A 24,068-nucleotide genomic window follows, 5' to 3' on the forward strand; every position below is an offset into this window, starting at 1 on the left:
TTTGACAACTGATGCTTTAGGACAAAACTCTTCTTTTTTCTTGAAAAACCAAAAACACACATACACACAGTTTGATTTCTTGGTCTTTATTGCTGTTAGTATAGCTTCAACTACTTATACTAATTATTACTTGTTTTTAAATTGGAGTACAATTGCTTTACAATGTTGTGTTAGTTTCTGCTGTACAGTGAAGTGAATCAGCTATATGTATACCTATATCCCCTCCCTCTTGGAACTCCCTCCCACCACACCCGCCCCCATCCCACCCATCTAGGTCGTCACAGAGCACCGAGCTGAGCTTCCTGTGCTTTATAGCAGGTTCCCACTAGCTAGCTATTTTATACATGGTAGTGTATATATGTCAATCCTAATCTCCCAGTTCGTCCCACCCTCCCCTTCCCCCACTGTGTCCACACGTCCGTTCTTTTAACCAAAGTAAATAACCGCCATTTCACAATCAGGGCACAGATACTTGAAAAAGCTGGCAAATGACAGCATTCTAGGAGACCAGCAGAGCCCGTGAGCACACACGTCTTGCCTTTCTACAGCTGCACACATCCGGTTCTCACCTTCTAAATGTGTCAAATATACACACTTAGATTATCCTGACTGAGAGCTGTAGTCTGTCTATAACACGTAAAAGTAATAAGCAACAAAGTATATAAACTTAAAATTATACTCAGTGAACAACATTTCAGTATTCTAGCTTACTCAGAAAATAGGTTATTTAGTTAAAAGAATAGACTCAGGTAATCCACTTAACTGGGTTGTGTATTTGCTTTATTATTTCTTTTAGTTTTTTATTGGAGTACAGTTGATTTACAATGTTGTATTAGTTTCAGGTGTACAGCAAAGTGAATCAGTTATACATATACATATGTCCACTGTTTTATTTTTTTTTTAGATTCTTTTCCCATATAGGCCATTACAGAGTATTAAGTAGAGTTCCCTCTGCTATACAGTAGGTCCTTATTAGTTATCTATTTTATATATAGTAGTGTGTATATGTCAGTCCCAATCTCCCAGTTTATCCCTCTCCCCCCATCTTCTGGTAACCATAAGTTTGTTTTCTATCTCTGTGACTCTACTCCTGTTGTATAAATAAGTTCATTTATGACTTTTTTTTTTAGATTCCACATATAAGCAGTATCATATATTTGTCTTTCTGTGTCTGACTTACTTCACTCAGTATGACAATCTCTATGTTCATCCATGTTGCTGCAAACGGCATTTTCCTTTTTTATGGGTGAGTAATATTCCATTTTATATATATATATATATATATATATATATATATATATATATATATATATATACACACACACCACATCTTCTTTATCCATTTTTCTGTCGATGGACGTTCAGGTTGCTTCCATGTCCTGGCTATTGTAAATAGGGCTGCAGTGAACATTGTGGTACATGACTCTTTTTGAATTATAGGTTTCTCAGGGTATATGCCCAGTAGTGGGATTGCTGGGTCATATGGTAGTTCTATTTTTAGTTTTGTAAGAAACCTCCATACTGTTCTCCATAATGGCTGTACCAACTTACATTCCCACCAACAGTGTAGGAGGGTTCCCTTTTCTCCACACCCTCTCCAGCATTTATTGTTTGTAGATTTTTTGATGATCTCCATTCTCACCACTGTGAGGTCATACCTCATTGTAGTTTTGAGTTACATTTCTCTAATAATTAGTGATGTTGAGCATATTTTCATGTGCTTTTTGGCCATCTGTATGTCTTCTTTGGAGAAATGTCTATTTAGATCTTCTGCCCATTTTTTTTGATTGGTTTATTTGTTTTTTTGCTATTAAGCTGCATGAGCTGTTTGTATATTTTGGAGATTAATCCCTTGCCATTTGCTTTATTTGCAAATATTTCCTCCCATTCCAAGGGTCGTCTTTTCATTTCGTTTATGGTTTCCTTTGCTGTGCAAAAGCTTTTAAGATTAATTAGATCCCATTTGTTTATTTTTGTTTTTATTTCCATTACTTCTAGGCAGTGGATCAAAAGAGATCTTGCTGTGATTTATGTCAAAGAGTATTCTGCCTATGTTTTCCTCTAAGAGTTTTATAGTGTCCAGTCTTACATCTAGGTCTCTAATCCATTTTGGGTTTATTTTTGCTTATGGTGTTAGGGAGTGTTCTAATTTCATTCTTTTACATGTAGCTGTCCAGTTTTCCCAGCACCACTTATTGAAGAGACTGTTTTTTCTCCATTGTATATCCTTGCCTCCTTTGTCATAGATTAGTTGACCATAGGTGTGTGGGTTTATCTCTGACTTTTCTATCCTGTTCCATTAATCTATATTTCTGTTTCTGTGCAATATGATACTGTTTTGATGACTGTAGCTTTGTAATGTAGTCTGAAGTCAGGGAGCCTGATTCCTCCAGCTCCATTTTTATTCCTCAAGATTGCTTTGGCTGTTTGGGGTCTTTTGTGTTTCCATACATATTGTAAAATTTTGTTCTAATTCTGTGAAAAATGCCATTGGTAATATGATAGGGACTGCATTGAATCTGTCGATTGCTTTGGGTAGTATAGTCATTTTCACAGTATTGATCCTTCCAATCCAAGAACATGGTACATCTCTCCGTCTGCTTTTGTCATCTTTGATTTCTTTCGTCAGTGTCTTATAGGTTTCTGAGTACAGGTCTTTTGTCTCCTTAGGTAGGTTTATTCCTAGATATTGTATTCTTTTTGTTGTGATGGTAGATGGGATTGTTTCCTTAACTTCTCTCTCTTTTCTCTCTCTCTCTCTTTTTTTTTTTTAATTTGGCTGTGTCAAGTGGCTTACGGGATCTTAGTTCCCTGACCAGGAATCAAACCTGGGCCCTGGCAGTGAAAGTGCCAAGTCCTAACCACTGGACCACCAGGGAATTCCCAGGGTTGCGTATTTGCAATTTGCTGAAAGTGAATCAATGAATAAGTTTCTCTATTTCTTTATTATGTATTCAAGTACCATAGACCCAGAGTCAGAAAACCTGATGCAACTCTGTTAGAAATGAATTAGTTATCACATAATCAAACCATTTTAAAGGTAAAAATATGGAAATCCAGAAGAATTCTTAATTTCCCATAATTACAGTTCTTGTTAGAGAGGACCTTCACTGCAGCATATCAGTGTGGCATCATATAACAATTCTCAGAATGCCAAAGGCTAAGATTTCAAACAAAATCCTTCACTTTGGGATTGGTACACAGTATAGTATGGCTGTCTGAATGTTTTCTCTCTAGTTATACAGTGCGTGACCAACTTAGTTGGGTGAGGTAAGTTTAAAAAGGGGTTTTTTTCAGGAAAGTTTTTTTTTTTTTTTTTTTTAAATAAAAAGGTGTATAATCATTGGAAAATATTTGTAACTTACAGGAGTATATATAAAGAAGAACATAATCTAATCTGTAATCTTCCTGCCTTTAGATAACCACTCTAAACATGCCAGCATTTCTTTTCTTTGAGTTTATTATTATTTTTACAAAACTATTGTTAGGGAATTCAACATTCATTTATTTAATAAAGGCAAGAGTTGGGAGGAAGGTACATACCTATCTCGTTAACACTTAATTCTTGACATTTTCATTTGAGTTTCTAATGTTTCAAATGTGAGAAGCTGACTTTGCTGCTTTAGCATTCTTTAGGGCATAAGGGCAAACAGTTTGTCTTTTGACTGTTGATTTATTACTTCACTGTTGTAATTACCTTAGCTGTATAGGGTATAAACCTCTTTACATTGAAATGTGCTCCCACCACACACACAAATACATTTTATTTACTTTCATGTGGATTTCAGAATTATCTTGTCAAGATGCATAATATAGGCCCACTAAAATTATAATTTCTATCACATTGAACCTATAAATCTTGAGAAGAATTGTAATGTTTATATATTTGTTTCTTCTAAGATTTAGAAAAATCTAGATTCTGTCTTCTATTAAAATATATTTGTTGGTATTTTTACAGAAGTTTGTTTTTAAAAAATATTTTGGACCTATGCAAACATTGTTAAAATTATTTCTAGAATAATTCTATTCATTAAATTTTGCCATTTTAGCTTTTTATTTTTTTCCTGCTGTTGACACATAACTAGTTATTGTTGATGTGGAGAAAAGTTTCTGGGAAAAAAACAAAATAAAACACAATAACACATCATTTTCTCCAGTATTTATACTTCTTTATTTTATGATTTTTTCCTGTTATCAGAATTTCTGAAGCAGTATTTTAAAATTCTTTTTATATAATCTGTTCAGTTGTTCTTGGTTTAGAGTTTCACCAATCAGCATGGTATAGACTGTAGATTTTGATGAAAGATTAAGCCTAGTATTTCATAGTGTTTCTTTTTTCAAGAACTGGTATTAAAGTTTATCATATTTTAAACATATATTAATTTGTATGCTTTCTTTTTGTGTCTGTTGATGTCATGTGTAAATATAATTAGTGATCAGTTTCTTCTTATTAAAATCCTGTTTTTCTTGGAATATACTCACTTTGATTGTGATGATTGATGATGACAGAAAGTGACAGAAAGGAGGAATCCTTGATTGAGAACTCCATGATTTAACATTTTCTTTTTTTGAAAGGGAAGCACACCTTTCTAAACTAATTGTACAGAGGAAGGATTCTATACTAGGAATTGTGTTTTCTAATGGCCAGATTCTCTGGTTCTTGGGGCATAGCCAAATGTGGAAGCCTAATTACTGTAACCACAAAACCCACAGAAATAGATTTTTGGGCTGATGCGGAAGACTTTTGTGTATGAAGTCAGTGCCAAGCATTTATCACTGAATTTTTCAAGGTGCTTTGGGAGCCAAAAATATTGGTAGTTGTGACTCAGGAACAATAAATGTATAATTTGTTACATGAAGAAGAAGTAGTCTAAAATACCTTTTAAACTCTTACTTTATCCCTGACTGGTCATCTGCACATAATTTTGCAGAAAGTAGGCTATCAAAATGAAGCATTTAAAAATAAATGAATATAATTTATATTAATCTTTCATTTGCCTTTTTAGCCATACCTACATTTATCTATTTGATCTAACGTGCTTTAATTCATATTATTTCTCAATCACTGCCAGCAGTGGTAACAGATTATACAGTAGCTCAGGCAGAAATACAGTGAGGGCATTCTAATTTTATTTGGTGGTGGTGGGTGGGTGTGGGGATTTTCTCATCTTCATAAATAGAGTTGTGGACATGAGAGCCCTATTACTTTTATTCTCTGTTCCCCTACTTTATTCTCCCCACAGCAAGCACAATCTTTGCTATTTTATGCCTACAAATATTTTTAAGACATATCTCTATAAGAGCATACTTCTGTGTTTTAATAAGAGTAAAACTTTTTTATAGCAGGAATTGTCTATACAGCTTAAAGCATACACTATTCTTATGTCTTATATCTACAAGTTAGTTTTTAAAAAATAGGCATACTTATATTTAAGCAGTGTTTTGTAATTTATGAAATATCTTTGTCGGATTTAGAGCTAAAAAACACTTTAAAGTTCATCTAGCCCAAATTTACCTGAAAGACATAGCAGAAAGACCACCAAAATCGAGGCTTCCTACTCTGGGTGTAGGTCTTTTAACCATCTTATTCATATGTACTCTGTCTTCTGCCATGTTCTGATGCACTCCCACAACAAACAAATAAGGTGATAGATTTGTGTGCATTGATAGAATCTGACATGTTATGTGAAGGCTAGTACTTCCTAGATGATCCCCATCATTTAAAATTCTACATGCCTGTCTCTTCTAGCTATTTGAGGAAGAGCTCTCTTCTATTTTGTCAGTATTAAGATGTACCAATTGCTTTTGGGAATTGATACAGGAATTTTAAGAGGAGTAGATACCCTGATACATTAAGTACAGACATCAGTTTGATGATGTATTTTATTTTCCGAGAAGTTCAATCAAATGTGGGGAAAAAACCCCAATATATTGTAGTTTTTCATGTTTTAAGGATTCCCTCAACCTAATCAGATCATAACATACATTATACTACTTTTAATCTTGTTGAGATGTGTATTTTGCCATTAACCTCATTTTAAAAAATTGTATGATACGGTGTAACATGTATAAAATGTTAGCTCAAAGAAGACATTCAAAAAACAGATTTTGTGTTCTATTTTATTATTATCATTACTACTGTTGTTATTAATTTTCACACTAAGTGCTAAGCTTTTAATAACATTTCCTCCTTTTTTACCTGGAATAAGCAACTAGAAAAAATTGTGGGGTTTTCTTTCATAGAAAATTTAAACTCAAGATATATTCTGCATTTTTCTCCAAAATACTCAATTAAAATGTCAAAGTGCTGTGTTTGGGATGCTCAGTTAAAATGTTGGGAAGCTCTTGCTCTTCCGGACACATGAGGAAGTAAATTTTCTATCAAAGCTCTGTGAATGCCTTAATAGAGAAATGGGTTTCCATTATTTGGTAAGTGTAATAAAATATGCCACTAGGGAAAAAAAAAAAGTCTCTTTGGTTAAGTTCAGTGGGCTAGTTCTTCAATTCTGATTTCGCTATGCCTCTCACCAGCTGTAAAACCTTAAAGAAGGAATATCTTTCTCTCCCTCTTCAGCTACTCTTTACAACATCCAGAGTGAAGGGGAGCATGTTTGTATCTGCGAATTGCTACAGAGGTAGAACGATTCTGATCGTGTTGGAAGTGATTGCTAATATTTCATAGACGTTTTCAAGCTTTCTGAAATAAACTGCATATTTGAATCTTTCAGACAGATGTCAGTTTTATTAATTTTCCTCCTATTGTTATCTAGTGTGAAGTCATGTTGGTTTACAATTTATGCTATGTTTTTATTCATTGTAAAGATAGGCAGGGAACAAAGAGGAGCTTGACACGTTGTGATTGTTCTTGTCTTCTTTCTGTCTGAAACACATGAATTTGGGTGCCTCACAATTATTTTTCTGAGGTCTATGGTTAAAATGGTCTACATTTTAGTCTTTTGACATCAGTAAGCATTTATTTATAGAGTATTTTTCAAAATTCTCGTCATTCTCTCTTCCTCTTGAAATTAAAAAAAAAAAATTACTAGTAACTGGAAATAGGGCACAGATATCCAGGAAATGTAATTTGGCCATAAATGCTGTTTTGAAGTACACTGCATAGTTTGTGGATAAATATTTCTTTAATGCATGTAATTACTGGATCAGCAGAATAAATGTGGTCATGTCCTTGTAATTAATACATTGTCAGAAGTTCATTTAAATATAATAATTTTACTGGGAAAATGCTGTCTATGTGTTTCCTGCAATAATTCGTTAAATTAAGTGCAATAAATATAAAATTACTCTCAGAAATTTTTTTTTTCAAGTTCTTTTTCACTAGGTGTCACATAATGCTTTTAAGAAAGCCTTCCACACATCCCCTTTACACTAGCCCTTATCTCTTCAATTTAAGAACCCTCAAGCAGGGGTAAGGGTAGACACTAAATATTACACTTGACTTTTCTAAAAATTTCATTTTAGCTTTAGAATATTATAACATAGCATATATTACAGCTTAGGTTGAAAATATTTAGCCAGGAGTCATGCAAACTGCCAAGTGGTCTTGCCTTTAATACAGGATACTAGTAAAGCATGGCTGTCCCCTTCTGCACTCAGCTGACCATTTAGCTCTGGAGGCTGGAGTCATGGCAACACAGAATTCTAGGGCTGGACCCGTGCAACCCCTTCATTTTATAGTCTTGTCACATTGCTCCAAGCCCTCCACAGAAGGATGCTGGGCTCTGCTAAGTGAAATAGCTGTGGGCACTCAAGGAGGACATGATAAATTAAAGGTGCTTTATTTTTAATGTTATGGCCAAAGGGCTGCAGGGAAGCATGGTTTCCATTGCCTGACATTTTACCTGTGTTGGGAATGTAGCTGGAAGTTCTATAAATAAAGGGCAGTGAGGAAACCAGAGATACTCAACAGGGTTGGGAATAGAGTGCACTGTATGGTAGGCATGGCTAGAAGTGGTACGCAGCTAGCAGAGACCTTTTTATCTCTGCTGTACCCAAGTAATTAATGGATGAGGGATAAAGGACAAAAAATGTGTTAAGGGTGGTAGAGGGTAGAGGAGGTGGGAAGGAGAATGGACAGTTGCTAAGTCTGGCATAGACTGATACATTTTGGCCACTTGATAATGTCTTCATGACCTCTTTGCTTCCAGTTTTCTTTTTAAAAAATAGTTAAAAACTACGGCTCCAGAGCAGCATTTCAAACATTATACAGTTTTATTCAATTTCCCCTTAGATTTCTATAGGCCTTATAATCATCTTGCCAGTCCAACATCTAACCTTCCTCAGAGAATATAGCAACTTTGCAATTAAATCAGGTTCTTCCTATTTTACTGTTCTACCTTGTCCTGTAATAGACTACCCATCCTCTGTACTTCCAAAGTACCACTCATTTAAATTTACCGTTTGCACTTGATGTTGACGGAAGAATGGTAAATAGGAAAGAGTTATTAGAACTTAGTGAAGTAAAACAAACTCTTAAGCATCGGAATACGTAGAAATGTATTACCATTTCCCATCTTGAAAATCATCTCACTGATTGTTTCTCTCTTTAGAACTTTGGCCTCTCCACGTAAAACTTGGGCTTTCCATTCACACCTGGTTCTTCTGTACACCTCCTTCTTCCTTTACCCTTCCTCTCTTTCTGTCTCGGGCTGCTTGTAGAAATATTCTTCTCCTATGATGATATAGAATCATTCAATTCTCTCTATATATTGCCCTGTTCCCCAAGATCACATGCTGATGGGCTCATCTTATACACATAAACAGACATCCAGCAAGATTCCTAAACAAGAAGCCACGTCCTTTTGTGTAAATTATATTACTCCCTAATTATAAAAAAAACCAGCACAATATATTCTTGTACTAAATATTTTTTTCCCTTTTGACCACTTAAATCTTATTTGAGTAGCCAGAGAAATCATATAAGGTGGGGGAAGAAGGGAAGCTTTCACAATGCGTTGGAGGAATTTAAAATCTAGTTGTGAAAGTATGTAGTGGATAGGATGGATGGATAGATAGATAGATACATAGATAGATAGATAGATAGATAATGTAGACAACTAGCTGGGAAGCAGAAAATAACCAGACCTTTAATTATAAACAAATAAGCATGAGGTACTGTGTAACAATATGAATATATGAATGCTCAGAGAGTAAAGCATTCAGAATTCAGAAGCTGAGTTGGTAGAACTTTCTGGGTAGTTGTCGTGCATAGTCATGGCACATGGACATGGGTGAGTACAGTTGTTTTAGACCCAGTGAACTGAGGCAAATTAACTTCAAGGTTAATTAACCTGAGCTTTTGGGCTCTTCACTTGCATGGATCCCTGGTACTGGTAGGGGCCCTGGCAACATGCTCATGTAGTCATATATTTGCATACATGGTCCAAAAGTTACAAAAGTAGGATAGTTTAACCATAATTAAAACTGCTAACTCTTTAAACTGTTGCCTATTTCCCCTCCATTTTCCTCTGCATTTCCCTTCCCCTTCATCAAGTGGTGTTACAGTGGCCATAAGCTGTTTGGGGATCTTACTCAGGGGAAGTTTAGTTGCTGATACATTAATTTGGTTTTAGTGGGTTAGGTTTATGTGTTTCACAGCCCTTTTTGCAAGATTGCCAGGTAAAATTCAGAACACTAGTTAAATCTGAATTTCAGATAATGAACAGATAAGGTTTTAGTTGTAAGTATGTCAAAAGAAATTACCAGTTGTTCATGTGAAATTCAAGCTTCACTGGCCATCCCCTGTTTTTGTGTGTTAAATCTTGCTATAGTCCACTTCCATGTTTGGTTCTGCTATCATCCTGGTACAGAACAACCACCAGGTGTGCTTCTCATCCACTGTACCTACTCTCCACGCATCAGGACCCAAAGGTGTGGGCTCAGAGGTCATATTACAAAATGGCCATGGCCTGTGCTACCCTGGCACTGGAAGAATACCAGTGGTGGAAGAGAAACAAGGTTCAGAATCTCCTAAATCAGAAGCTATTTTGTGAAAAAATTTTCCCAAATCTTACAGCTCATAAATTTAAAAAAAAAAAAAAAAGGATCTCACAGAAGTTTCCCCAAATTTGACAACAGCCCTAAAAGTTCACATGCTCTTACCAACAGTGACCTGTGATCCTAAAAATAACTTCTCTAAACTACCAATAAAGAAAAAGTCAAATATACTAAAGGGAAGATTAAAATTATAATAGTTAAGAAATTATAGTTCTATGAAGAGACAATCAAAGAATGTACAAACCAAAAATGTAGGGGGAAGATGATTACAGAGGTAGGCCAGGTGGTCAATTGAGAAAAGTATTACTTTTGAAGATTTTGTGATGCTTACCATACCCAACTGCCTTAAAAATGGTATTTTGGTGAGCTTTCTCTTTCTGAATAAATATGTATGTATTTGGGCTTCCCTGGTGGCGCAGTGGTTGAGAGTCCGCCTGCCGATGCAGGGGACACGAGTTCATGCCCTGGTCCGGGAGGATCCCGCGTGCCGCGGGCCGGCTGGGCCCGTGAGCCATGGCCGCTGAGCCTGTGCTCCGCAACGGGAGAGGCCACAACAGTTAGAGGCCCGCGTGCCGCAAAAAAAAAAAAAAAAAAAAAAAAAAAAAAAAAAAATATGTATTCATAATTTTGTGTCCTTCTTCTTAAAGAGGATTCTCAAAATTGTAAAAGCTTTAGGTTTGGTGTGATGACTTGAGCATCATCCAGAGATTCATAGTTATTTTCATACTGTGTTTGGTCTGTCTTGTAGATCTTGATTCTTTTCAGTTAAAAAAAAAAAAGAAGAGCAACTGCGATTTTGAGTTAGTTACCACCTACTGTGGCATGATAGTTGGGAATTATCTGTGGTATCACATTGCCTGTGTCCAATCCAAGCCCCTTTGTCTTTTTACCTTTATGACCTTAGGTTAATTACTTAGCTTTCCCTGTGCCTCAGTCCTAACAATAAGATTATTGTTAAGACTAAGTGAGATGATGCTTGTGATACACTTAGAATAGCTGACACATAGTTTAAAGTCTTAATAAATTGTGAACGTTATTACCATTATTATCAGTGTTATCATTAGACCAAAAATTCACCCCATTTAATTCATTAAAAAGCAGCAGGGGGCTTCCTTGGTGGCACAGTGGTTGAGAGTCCGCCTGCCGATGCAGGAGACACGGGTTCGTGCCCCGGTCCGGGAAGATCCCACATGCCGCGGAGCGGCTGGGCCCGTGAGCCATGGCCGCTGGGCCTGCGCGTCCAGAGCCTGTGCTCCGCAACGGGAGAGGCCACAACAGTGAGAGGGCTGCGTACCGGAAAAAAAAAAAAAAAAAAAAGCAGCAGGTACAAATGGGAGTATGTTAGGCTTAGTCTCATGGATCATTTAAAAGTTATTTCATGAGATTTTCTACATAAAAATAGGTAGGTTTTAATAATGGAACTTTTTAAATAATGGAACTCAAAGAAAGATGTGTGACCACACATGTCCCTTACTGTACAGCCATCCATAGACTTATAGGTTTATGTTCATGCTGTATTTGGTCTGTCTTCTGGACTTTGGGTTCTCTTCAGTTTTAGAAAAAATAGCAGCTGTGATTTTTGAGTCAGTTACCTACTAATTCTCAAAAGGCAGAAATTCTGTAAAGGAGATTGTCTTCTCAATGTAAAGGAGAAAAAAAATATCATAGCATATGAGTCTCTCCTTTAGATTGTCAAAGTGATTCAGAAAAAATCATAGCACTTAAAGTCACATTTGCTCAGGTCCCACTCACACCACATCCACAATCGAGCCATATAATCAATGTGCTCTTCACCAGGAGAAAACAGAAATTGGCCATCAGTCTGGCTGGTCTTGTGGAAAATCAAATACTTGCTGACCCTGAACACTGCTCACAAACTTCTCTGACATCCATTAATTCAGTTTAATAATTTGATGGTGGGCATTCAAAATAGATTCAAGTGCATGTTTGTGAAGTAAAGGAAAAGTCATTTTACATATAAGGAAATCATCATAGATATTTAAGAAAAACAAGATAGGCTGTCACACAAACTGAATGTTATGGACTGAATAACGTTTTTGTCTCCCTAAAACTCATATGTTGAAGCCCCTAACCCTCAATATGATAAAGATGGGGCTTTGGGGAACTAATTAGGTTTAGATGAAATCATGAGAGTGGGGCACCCCCTTGATGGGATTAGTGTGCTTATAAGAAGATGGAGAGAGACCAGAGCGCTCTCTCTCTCTCTCTCTCTCTCTCTCTCTCTCTCTCTCTCTTTCTTTCTCTGCCATGTGAGGATACGGTGAGAAGTTGGCCATCTGCAAGCCAGGAATAGGGCCCTTGCCTGGGAACCAAATCAGCCATCACCTAGATCTTGGACTTCCCAGCCTCTAGTAGTGTAAGAAATAAATTCCATTGTTTAAACCACCCAGATTTGTTACGGCAGCCTGAGCTAAGACAGTATGCATTGAAATGTATCCTGTATTATTCTAGGAGAACTGAGTTGGCTTGACTATACTATTTCTTGTGACACGATGTCATTCTTTGTTAAGGTGGCCTGTGCTAGATTTCCCTTCAGTGTGCTCTCTCCCATCATGTTGCTCCCAGTATGCTCTTTCCCACTGCATAGCATTTATCCGAGTCAACTGAAATTAGATTGTCTCCCCACTGGTTTCTGAGATCTTTTAGGTCCCCATTTTTCTGAATCCCTAGTGCCTACTAGCATGCCTTGTACAAAGTTATGCTTTCAATGTATTTATCTGAAAGAATGAGATGGAAATACATATGTTTTACTTTCCTAATATTTCACTTGCTACTGTCATATCTGCTGACTGCCAATAATAGTTACATTATAACTGTAGAAGTAATTCACATTGGACCTTTCCACTGTTATTTAAAATTCTTGGTCCCATTTTGAATGAGAACTTCATGCTATGGATTTTGGAGAATGCATATCTAATACATAAGTATTTCAAATGAAGACACAATGCATATGAGGCACAACTAAGCATTGAACATGGAAAAACATCAGACAACCTTGATCTTCTCATCTCAGAACATGATTCCAAATTCCCAGTAAACTCATAGAGAGTGGAGAGTTATCACAAAAACTTATATCCTCCTCAAGTCTGTATTTCACTTTTCTAAGTGTTTACTGCCCTGGACCACTACCATTCTCGAACACATATTGAAGAAGCACAGAGTTCTTTACTGAATTTCAAACATCATCAGCTCAGGGACAAATGCTTAGCTAAGGCTCACATCTATCATTCTGGTTGGTACATATGGTAATTTTCTCTAAATTGGCTGGCTTTCTCAGGCTACTGTATCATCCTGAGATATTAAGTTTTTAAATTGGCTCTTCCCACCTCTTTTAAAGTTAGATGGCTGATTGCTGTCACATAATTTAATGATCTAGTCCAATCTATACAATGACTGTGTAACATGGGCAAGATAATTGTAGATGAATTGCATGCTATTAATCAGTTGGCTTTTTGTTCTTACATGTTCCATTGCTTATCATTCAAGGAAGAAAATTGTCTTTTGACAGGGGTCCCATTGCAGCCTTTTTACTGTCCAATAACATCAAGGCTGAGATTTCAAAAGATAAATGAGAATAAGTGTTGGGGGGAGAGACTTAGTTAAAAGGCCTGTTTATCTAAGAATTATTTTTGGAGAAATTAGAAATTTGCCTGTATTGTTAGAGAATAAGTTGTAGAATGTTTTTATATTAAAAAAATAGAAATAGTTTAAATAGATTTTCTCATTAGAGATTCACCAGTTTATGCGAGAGACTACCTTTCGTTGTGAAAAGGATAACACCAAAGCTCTAACTCTCGGTAAGCATCCCCTACTCTTTCCACCCCCTAATAAACAATGACTATATTGGCAATGGAACTTTATCTAAAGTGATGGCCTAGGCACTCTATTCATTGTCATACTTTACTCACAGATGAGAAGATGAGAGAGCATGCCTTTTTAATCATGTGTTCCCATAGCCTAGCTCAGCTATCTAGAATTTATTAGATGCTCAATTAATGTTTCTTCAACTAAACCAATCTATTTTTGATCTCGTAAAGCTAACTCTGCAAATAAAGAGTTATTATTAGGGAAATAAATCAACATGAGCCTTCTGGATGGGGAGTCAACACAGTGAGGAAATAGTGACATTTCCAAGTGTACAGAATGTGCAATTAGCAGTTTGAATGCAAGGTAAAAAGTCCCGTTTTGGATTCAACATGTGTCGCAGCGTTTTTATTTAATTTTATTTTATTTAATATTTAAGGATGACAACAAAATCAAATGAGAGTTCAAAATGATCTCTTATTAGACATTATATCCATATAATTATATTTACATATACATGTACATATACTTATATGAGCAAGTATATGTTTTCTTTTGCTTTTTTTTTTTCCTCTTAACTCTAGGCTTTATGAGTTAAATAAACCACTGACTGAACCACTTGTAGTAAATTACTCCTCTAATGCATCTCAATGCAGGGATGAGGGAAGGAGATGGACTTTGCTTGTCTTGTAGACAGATTTTCTTGACATTATACCAGATGTTCTTAAATGTGCTCTTTGTTCCTCTTTTTTGACTGTTTCCACTTGCATCCTCTGGGGTAAAGCTGTTTCTATGGGAATGACTGTCAATCAGGAATGTATGTTTCTTGAAAATAACTTGAAGGCAAACTCTTAACTGTTGTAAAGAGACTGATGGGGGCTAATAGTCATGGAAGCAAAGTTAAAAGTCTAGTGGGAAACATTATTATGAAGTTATTTCAGCATTAACATAAAATACTATTTATTTCTTTTAAGCAGAAGATATTTGAATAAATAATATCTTACAAATGGCATTTATTTTATTAAAGGGAAACAGTATTTTAGGAAGAAATAACAGCAAAGAAAAAAACGATTTCTCCTAGTGTTTTCTGGCTGCATCTTCACCTATACAAATCTTTGCCTATTCATAACTCCTATTTCTTTATCTTAAAAACTTTATTTTAGTATAAGCTGTAAGATGGTGCCTCTTGATGAAAAGCAGATGTTTTATTTGCTGTTTCTTTTTCTTTTCAAGAGTGTTTGGACTTTTTCAGTACAATGTATAATGCTAACTCTTTTTAATAAGCAAGAACATAGCCATGGCACTTAAGTGAAAACAGGGCAGAGGGGCTGGCAGTCATATAAGGAGAGCTTCATCAAACACCAGGACATATGAATGTATAAGAATGAATGATCAGAAGTGGGCATTAAATCAATTTTATATTCACCATTTCAACATCAAGAAGAGTTGTTAGTTGTAAACCAATTGTTATTCAACTTAATGAACTAATTAGGAAAATCAGTCGCAATAATAGTATTGGTACAAACTGATCTGAATATAAAAAGTAGAATTAGAATTCTAATACCAAACTTTCCAAACTAGAAAAACCACATAATACTGTTGATAAGATCTTTTCTTTGTAAAATTAATCATAGGCAGTTCTTCATTTACTGAATTTTATTTTTATAATCCATACCTCTGTAACTGTGATACACCACACTTATACTTGTGACATTTCTGTTGTGTGTATATGTCTTGCAATCTGCCAGGATGATCTAGTTAATTTCTTAAATACTTTGGGTAAACTGGCTCCATTATTATTTTTCCTATTCCTTTGCTTCATTTAGTTAATGAATGGCTGTCATCCAGAGATATAAAATATCAAGACCTCTACCCAAAGACCACACTTGGGCTGGCAAGAATGCCACAACTGCTCAGTTGAATCACAGACAGAGCTGGAGCATACGGGAACAAATTCACAAATAATAGAGAAAAGTCATCTGAATATTGCTTAGACCATTTTTAACATGAAATTTTCCAAAGATAGAATCATAAACTCCAGAAGATATATGTTAGTTGTCACTCCTATCTTTTGTTCCCTAAGTTGTGCATTTTTAATATGAATGAAATATTTTCCTCAGAGGTGACTGGGTAATTGTTTTGATAGTTACATAATTTTGTATCTTAGTGATGAAATATTTATGCATGCAATTCAAGTAATCTGTTATAAAGGGAAACTATTTAACCATAGTGGACTAATGGTACATGGGGAAAATGGGTGTCAAAAGGAAATTTATTATATCTTCCAAGTACTGCTTTCTGTGATAAAATACAATTTGTATGATTGTGAAGTAGCATTGTTTATTTTTCCAGTCAAAAAGTCACTGTCAAAAGTATGTTTGGGGAGGGAAAAAATGGCCTTAAAACAAATGTATCACAGGGAATATCTAGGTTGTTAAAAAAACAAAAAAAAACCTAGGGCAGCATGTTAAAAATGAACATTTCCAATACAATTTGTCATCCATGCATAAATCTTGCTGACATTTTCAGTCACTTTAATAGCCTGCCCATTTTATAAATCAGTATGAACTTGCACAGTTGCAAGAAGTGTGTATTTTGAACATCTCATTTGCATACTTTACCAGAAGCCAATGAGGCAGTGGGAGCAGCACTGGTGATCACAATACGTGTTTGGGGAGAGGCAGAGGAATCAGTAATGGCTTTGCCTTTAGGGATTGCTGTACTCCATAGGGGACGAAAATGAGAAATATTTTTCAAACAGCAGGGGTAAAGGTTTTAAAACTAGAAACACATGGAGTGATAAAGATGTTAGTGCCACAGGGCGCATAGCAGGAAAAATTTACAATGTAAAAACTGTAATTTCAGCATTAGGAAGTAATAATCGTGTTTCATCATTGTTATTAAAGCATGACCCTTAAAGTCACATAAATTAGATATAAGTTTCAAGAGAAGTTTGTTAATCTTTAGCAGGAAAATATTAGGAAAGTTTATTATCAGATAAGGTTTTCAGGGGGAGGCACGTTCTTCTGACTTTGTGTGTTTGTGTTGTGTGTGTGACTTCTCAGGGAAGTCTGTATCATTTCAAAGGGTAAATAAAACTTTGCTCACTCTCAGCCAGTGGGTATAAATAATGCCTACTGACAGATAGCGCTTGTTCTTTTAAATTAGCAATTTGATGAGTTAACATGATACACAAAGAATGGGGACTGACCTATCCAAAATAGTTCTACTTGTCCAGAATAAAATAGTACATGAGAACTAAAGCTTACTTTTAATACAGAATGTTGCTTAGATGACGTTGATGGTAAACCAATGTTGCTAGCATAATTATTAAATTAGTAAAAGATTTAGGGTTCTTGGAATATTGAAAAATTTATAACTAAATGATGAGGTTTTATTAGTAGCTCTGTGACAAAATTGGTGAAAATTTATACTTTAGAGAAGGGCAAGAACCAATAATTATCAATGGACATTAAAGAACTATTTATGTAAAGAGGGTAAATTATTTGATGATGCGTGTATTAATTTGGAAGTGAATATCTAGATTATGGGTGAAATATTAATTTTTACCAATTAAGACTTCCTTCAAAAGTCTGGTTTTAGAAGTTTTGAACTAAACCTGTGTGTTTGCATAATTATTTAGGTGGAACTCAAATCTTGCCAAGTTAAGGGGAAAAAACTTGCTCCTTGTTCTTTTTTTTTTTCTAATAATATGTTTCAACATTTATGGAATAGGGTGATGAGTTGTAAAACACAAATTTTAAAAGCATAATTTTAGAACAGCAAACACTCCTCAAATACATTATAATCTGAGTCAAAGCAAATTTATATTAATGCAACATCAGAAACACATTTTGCATACAAGTAAAAATTGTTGTAGAAGATATAAGAAAATATGAACAAGCATAAAGAATAACTTTTCTACAAAACAAACGTAGCCACTTTTAACATTCTCATATGTACTATTCCAGGATTCTTTCTAAGAATATGTATTTAATCTTATAATTTTATTTTATACATATTATTATAGAAATATACTTTTTAAAATGTATAAGAATATTATTATTTGGGCACGTACAATAAATGAGCTATTGCTCAGCAAAGTGTGTCCAAGTAGAAAGCATATAGAATTTGATAGAATGACAGTTCAGGATCATTTAAAATTAGATTAATTAAATGCAAAGGATTTCCATAAGATATTAAGCTTGTGTAATAGACACCATCTTAATAATATCTGCTACTGATTTATTTAATAATGCCTTCTCATTTATAGCTATCGCTTATATTGTTCTGTTATGAGTATTTATTTTAAATGTTTTGTGATATATTCAAAATGCTTTCAGATACATGAAAGTGATATTCATCTTCTTTAAAGAGCAGTAGTCATCCATAGCAGTAATTTGACCGATAGTCCATAATCCATTGCAGAATCATGAAGTAAGTAGTTTTCATTGCATTTGTTAATTTGCTGCAGGGAAAACAAAAAGACCCAGTGATAGGGAATTCATGTGAGACAAGATGAAGAAACTACAAGGACCGAGAAAATAACCATTCTCAGTGTGCTCAAACTCTTTTTAACTAGAGGTTATATAGACATAGGAACCAGATTACAGTGGAAAGAAATAGAGTGAGACTGAGTTGCAAAGTATTTGCAGAGGAAAAGGACGTGATGTAGTCTGTGTTATACTTAACCCAGTTAGAGTGAGATAGGAAAAATAGAGAGGGAGAAAGTCAGTGAATTGAAATAAAGACGATGTGGCAATGCTAAGTCTTTGGGAAAAATAAACCACAATTAAACCAGCGTATGAAGAGCACTGGCAGGCTATAAATGACAAGAGTAGAGTAAGTTCAGACTTTGATTCATCTTTAAGGCAGGTAGAATTTGAAAATAAACAGAAATAATGAAGAATGCTATCTATGCTTCAAGAATAAGTAGATGAGATTGCTTTCCTTTGAGAAATATTTTCATGTTGTTCTGTCATCCGCTATATCCATTCTATTTAATACATATCATAGTAATGCTATGTCAATGAAATGTTTATTCTATTCAGCAAAGAGTGATATCTTAAGTTTGGGTTATGTCCATGAAGAAATTCACATTGCAGAATTTACATATCAATATACTCACCCTATAGAGTGAGAGCTCTTCTACTGTGTTAGCTTTTGCTAGGTTATGTTGCATTAACAAATCACCATCAAATTTATACAAACATGTATTTCTTACCATATTACAGTCTGCAATTGTCCATTTTCTGTGTCTCTGACTTATATTCCAGGTTGAAAGGTCAGTATGAAACAATAATATGACTCTTAAATCCTTCTGTCTAATCATCTCATATTTTATTAGTCAGAGAAGGTCACAGGGTAAGCTTGATATCCACGCCTTATCCATGTGGCATCCCACAAGAAGATTCTGCAAATAGCTAGAAAATGGGTTGCAATGTATAATAACCCTTTTATGGTGAATAAGGGATAATTTGGGGATAATAACAAAATATATTATGTTGTAAATACAATAATATAATTTACCACGTTAGTAAGCTTTGACATGAGAGTCTAATTGCAAAATTTTTTTTCTTCAATCAGATTTTGCAGATATAGTTGTTTGTTTTTGTTTTTTATCCACAGTAGCTTTTTAGATTTTATTTGGTCTTACTTGATTATTTTTGTTTCTGTTGTCTGTGCTTTTAGTGTCATATCTACAAAAAAATCATTGCCAATATAGTTTTATTCTAAGCATGAGATTGGGTGGGAGGTGGGAGATACAGTAGAGTTGGGGAGATTGGAAAGCAGTGTTGATAATTTCATTGACAAAACCACTGGAAAGGAGAAATCAAAAGAAGTCACCAAGGAAGACTTTTGGGACTCACTTTCCCATAAAGAGTGGAGTTGTTAGTATCTGTGGTGCTGCCTGCTAGTTGCTCAGCATAATCGGTGTTCTTTTTCTTCCGTGGTAATCAGTTTGCCCCTGAGATGTAACTGCCAGCCAGGCAACTGAATTTCCAGCCTCCTCTTCAGTTAAACAGGCCACATGACTAAGCTCTCTAAGATGGAATATTTGGAGGTGTGATGCCTGCCACTTTCATATCTGTTTACATAAAAATTCCCATGTGTTCTCCTTCTTGCTTTCCCTCCCCCCTTCACTGAAGATGGAAAGATATGATTATGCTGTCTTTGAAAGCCACATGTTGAAGATAGAAGAGCCGCTGTAGCCTGTGTCTGTGAATGTGGCAGAGCCTCCCCCGTGCCTAAGCACTATCAGGAACGCCTGCCCTGCACTGCTACAGGAAAGAGAAAGAAAGTTCTATGGTGTTTGAGCCACTGTTATGGGATCTATTTATTACAGGAGTTTACTTTTCCTAATACAGTCGTCTTCTTCCAATAAATTTTCTTCTTAGTCAGTGATATTTTCTATAAACTTGCCTTTTCTCTGTTTCTTCACTGCTCAAAAAATCTTCAGTGGCTTCCTATTGCCTACAGAATAAAGTTAAAAATCTTTAGTATACCTTTCAAAGCCCTTATCAAATGTTCTACATTTCTGCCACTTTCCTACTACACATTCTGTAAATAAAAAATGCTTGCTTAGTTTCTCTAATACTGTGAAATTTTCAGCTTCTGTGACTTTGATTATTCTATTCTCCATTCCGGTAAAGCATCTCAACTTTTTGAAAACCTGTTGATTCTTTAACTCTGCCGTATCCTGCATATATTGTTCTCTCAAAACAAATACTAAGAGTTATTTCCTGCCACAGGAAAAAAAATGATACATTTATTAGCCATGTCCTATATCATAGGAATTAGTATAGTTTTTCTGTGTTCATCTCCTAAAAAACAGAGACTGTTTCCTCTTCAACTGTATATTCTCAACACAGTATCCAGTCTTCAAGTACTTGTATATTTTAGTTGTAAAGTCTATCTTGAAAGTTGACCAGGGAATTGATAAAAATTGGTGGATTCTATACAATTCATTGATGATACTTTGTCTCAGAGATTCAGTTAAAGCTCCAAGGGGTATAAATAGACAAAATTGTGTCATATTGCATATAAACAGTGATGGGTGAAGATGATCATTGACTGTAGTATGATGAATTAGAGTATTTTCTTGAATTTTGAAAGACTAGGTGCTGCTAGAAAGAGATGTCGCTTTCATGCAATTAAACGTCTTCTGTTTTCAAGAACATCATCCAACTTTCAAGCAATGGATAGCATGTTTTCAGGCAAAAGGGAACATATCGATACTGAAGGTGGAGGTCTCCATCAGTGAAAGGCAGAATTTATGTATTAAATATTGGTTTCTCTATTGATACATAAATTTCACTTTTCTCAACTGAAGTCAGTTATCTCAGTGATTTTGTCAGTTCATCTGTGGTCATGAAAGATTTTGACCACAGGATTTATCTAAGATTTTTGCCAGTGATCCAAGTCATCCTGTGATTAAAGATATTATGTCTTTTTAAAAATAACTTAAGCAATTATTTTATAATTTCTTTGGGGTTTTAATATCTCACTTTTACTTGTAAGGTTTTTTTAAAGCATTTATAATTTTTCCATATAATGACTTATAAAGCAGGTAATGAAATATGTTAGAAGAAGGGATAGTCTCATTGACTTTTTTTTCTATAATACATTTGTGGTTACAAGATGCTATGACAAAAAAAGAATGAGATGTAATTTTATGAAAAATCTGGATTGCTTTTGACAGAAGATTTTTTATTATGCATGAATGTTTACTAAAAACTGAAGTTCTACTAGTTTACTGTTTTCTTTTTTTCAATTTATTTAATTACTTTTATTGAAGTATAGTTGATTTATGATGTTGTATTAGTTTTAGGTCTACAGCAAAGTGATTCAGTTATATATATATTTGTATATATTTTTTTCAGATTCCTTTCCCTTATAGATTATTGCAAAATACTGAGTATAGTTTTCTGTGTTATACAGTAGGACCTTGTTGGTTATCTATTTTATATATAGTAGTGTGTCTATGTTAATCCCAAACTCCTAATTTATCCCTCCACCCCCTTCCCGCTTTGGTAACCGTTAAGTTTGTTTTTTATGTCTATGGGCTTATTTCTGTTTTGTATATAAGTTCAGTTATATCATTTTTTTAAGATTCTACAGGTAAGCCATATCATATGATATTCGTCTTTCTCTGGCTTACTTCACTTAGTCAATTTTCTTGATAGTAAGCAAACATAACATCTACTACAGGATATTAAGATAAGAAAGAAATCATGTAATGACTCTGGTTATTCAAGGTAATAGAGAGTAGGAGCAAATTTGTAATTTTTCAAAATTGAGACAAGATTTCCAAACTAGAGGTTAAATATGGCAATGATAGTTATCTGACTCTTGAGTTAAAACTAGGATGAAATATCACAGGCCTTAAAGTTTATGAGAATCAATCACAAGTTGTCAATATGGATTTGAATTTTCAGTACTGATGTTGACACTGTTCTATTGCTTTTGGTAAGATTTCTGAATAAAGGCAGAACACTCTCTAATAAATTTTGCACAAGTAATTCTGGACTAATTTATTAAACAGAAATGGGCCTTATCTAAGAATCCATAAGTGATCCTCTTGATGTGGAACACATATATTGGCTACATGCAGATGATTATTTTTAGGAGGAAAAGCTATATTCTTTGGATCCATCATTAGTATATAACTTTCACTGATATTTCTGAAAACAAACTATGTTATGCAAACTTGGTTTAATTGATTAATTAATTGATTCATTGAAAACATAAGGTATGTCAACAATTGCCCTAGGTATTAAGGATAAAAACACATTATATATTTAGTATCTTTAAAAAATCTAGGGAGGGGCTTCCCTGGTGGCGCAGTGGTTGAGGGTCCGCCTGCCGATGCAGGGGACACGGGTTCGTTCCCCGGTCCGGGAGGATCCCTCGTGCCGCTGAGTGGCTGGGCCCGTGAGCCGTGGCCACTGGGCCTGCGCGTCCAGAGCCTGTACTCCGCAGCGGGAGGGGCCGCAGCGGTGAGAGGCCCGCGTACCGCAAAAAAAAAAAAAAAAAAAAAAAAATCTAGGGAGGAATGTAATGCTCTGTGAGCATCTTCAAAGGAAACAGATGGCACATTCAAATTAAGATTATTCAATTAATTAATAAACATTAATTCAAAGGATCAGGCAGAGTTTAGGTAATCCAAACTCTGCATGGGGCATGGTGGGTAGGTCTGCCACCCTTAGCTGTTAAAGAGCAAGAGGAGAGAGTGGTTGCCAAATTTAAAGTCAGAAAGGGCTGTTGTGGAGGTGGACACCTTTCAGGTGCCAAAATATACCAGCCCTCTTGACCCTGCAAAGCACTCCTCATGCCCTTCCCTCTGCCACCCAATCTCCAAAATCCAATGGTTAAAGGTAACCAGAAGACAGAGGGCAAAGGAGCTCATTCAGGTCTTTAAGATCAGCCTCAGAAGGCAAAGTGAAGAAAGGTGGAGGGAGAATGGGAAAAAAGACATCTAACACTGGTTATATCCAGTTTACAGATGAGGAAACTACAAAAGTCATAACTGGTAAGCGGCAGAGCCAAGATTCAAAGCCAAGTTGCCTGATTCCAGAGCTTTTTCTACCTTGCAGGAATGTCGTAAAAATGACTTCTGCTCTCAAGGGACTTGCAGTATTGTAAAGAAGAGGCTAAACTACAGAGGAAAGAACAACACAGGTGTCATCAGTATCAAGATGTCAGGTAGGTTTCCCAGCCCATGACCATGGCTTACCTTTGTCCCCTCAAAGATGTAGGAGGAGGAACGACCAATTCCTTTAATCTGTGAATGGGTTTAGAATTGACCTTCTGCCCAGGTGAGAACTTTGAGAAGGTATCAGAGGAGCATCACTTAAGTGTTGCAGCTATTCATTTCATGTTGGTTGCAAGAGGAAATCAGGCTTCTTAGTCCCATACCTTCTCTTCCTGCTATGTCCAGAAATGTAGTTTTTATTTTGGCATTTGGGGAAAATTGATGGAGGCTACCATTACTTCAACTTCGGAATCTTTAGACTATTGTTGTTGTTGTTATTGTCTTTGAAGTTCCAGGTGGTGTGAATTTCATCTCTATTGATAATACGCTTCTATTCTTCTAAATCTAGAATTGCCATAAGAATGCAAACCTTGTCAGATGGCAAAATTTTAAATGATCTGAAAGTACTTTGGAAAAGAGGAAATCTGCTCTTTCCTCGCAGGCCTGCATGTGTGGAAATTGTAAAATTCCAGTG

At 35.4% G+C, this 24,068-nt stretch overlaps 1 long non-coding RNA gene and 1 other non-coding gene across 2 annotated transcripts in view; one reads left to right on the forward strand and one right to left on the reverse strand.

Moving 5' to 3' along the window:
* Window positions 1-23,537, forward strand: part of LOC137225877 (uncharacterized) — a 383,954-nt gene extending 360,417 nt beyond the window's left edge. The window contains exon 3 of the long non-coding RNA XR_010944066.1: window positions 23,436-23,537. This is a non-coding gene — a long non-coding RNA (uncharacterized lncRNA). The remainder of the gene's footprint in view (window positions 1-23,435) is intronic.
* TRNAE-UUC (transfer RNA glutamic acid (anticodon UUC)) lies at window positions 2,808-2,879 on the reverse strand. Its single transcript has one exon. It is a non-coding gene; the product is annotated as a tRNA-Glu (tRNA).
* Window positions 23,538-24,068: the final 531 nt, after the last annotated feature.

The sequence above is a fragment of the Pseudorca crassidens genome, chromosome 6, assembly GCF_039906515.1.
Source record: "Pseudorca crassidens isolate mPseCra1 chromosome 6, mPseCra1.hap1, whole genome shotgun sequence".
Lineage (NCBI taxonomy): Eukaryota > Metazoa > Chordata > Mammalia > Artiodactyla > Delphinidae > Pseudorca > Pseudorca crassidens.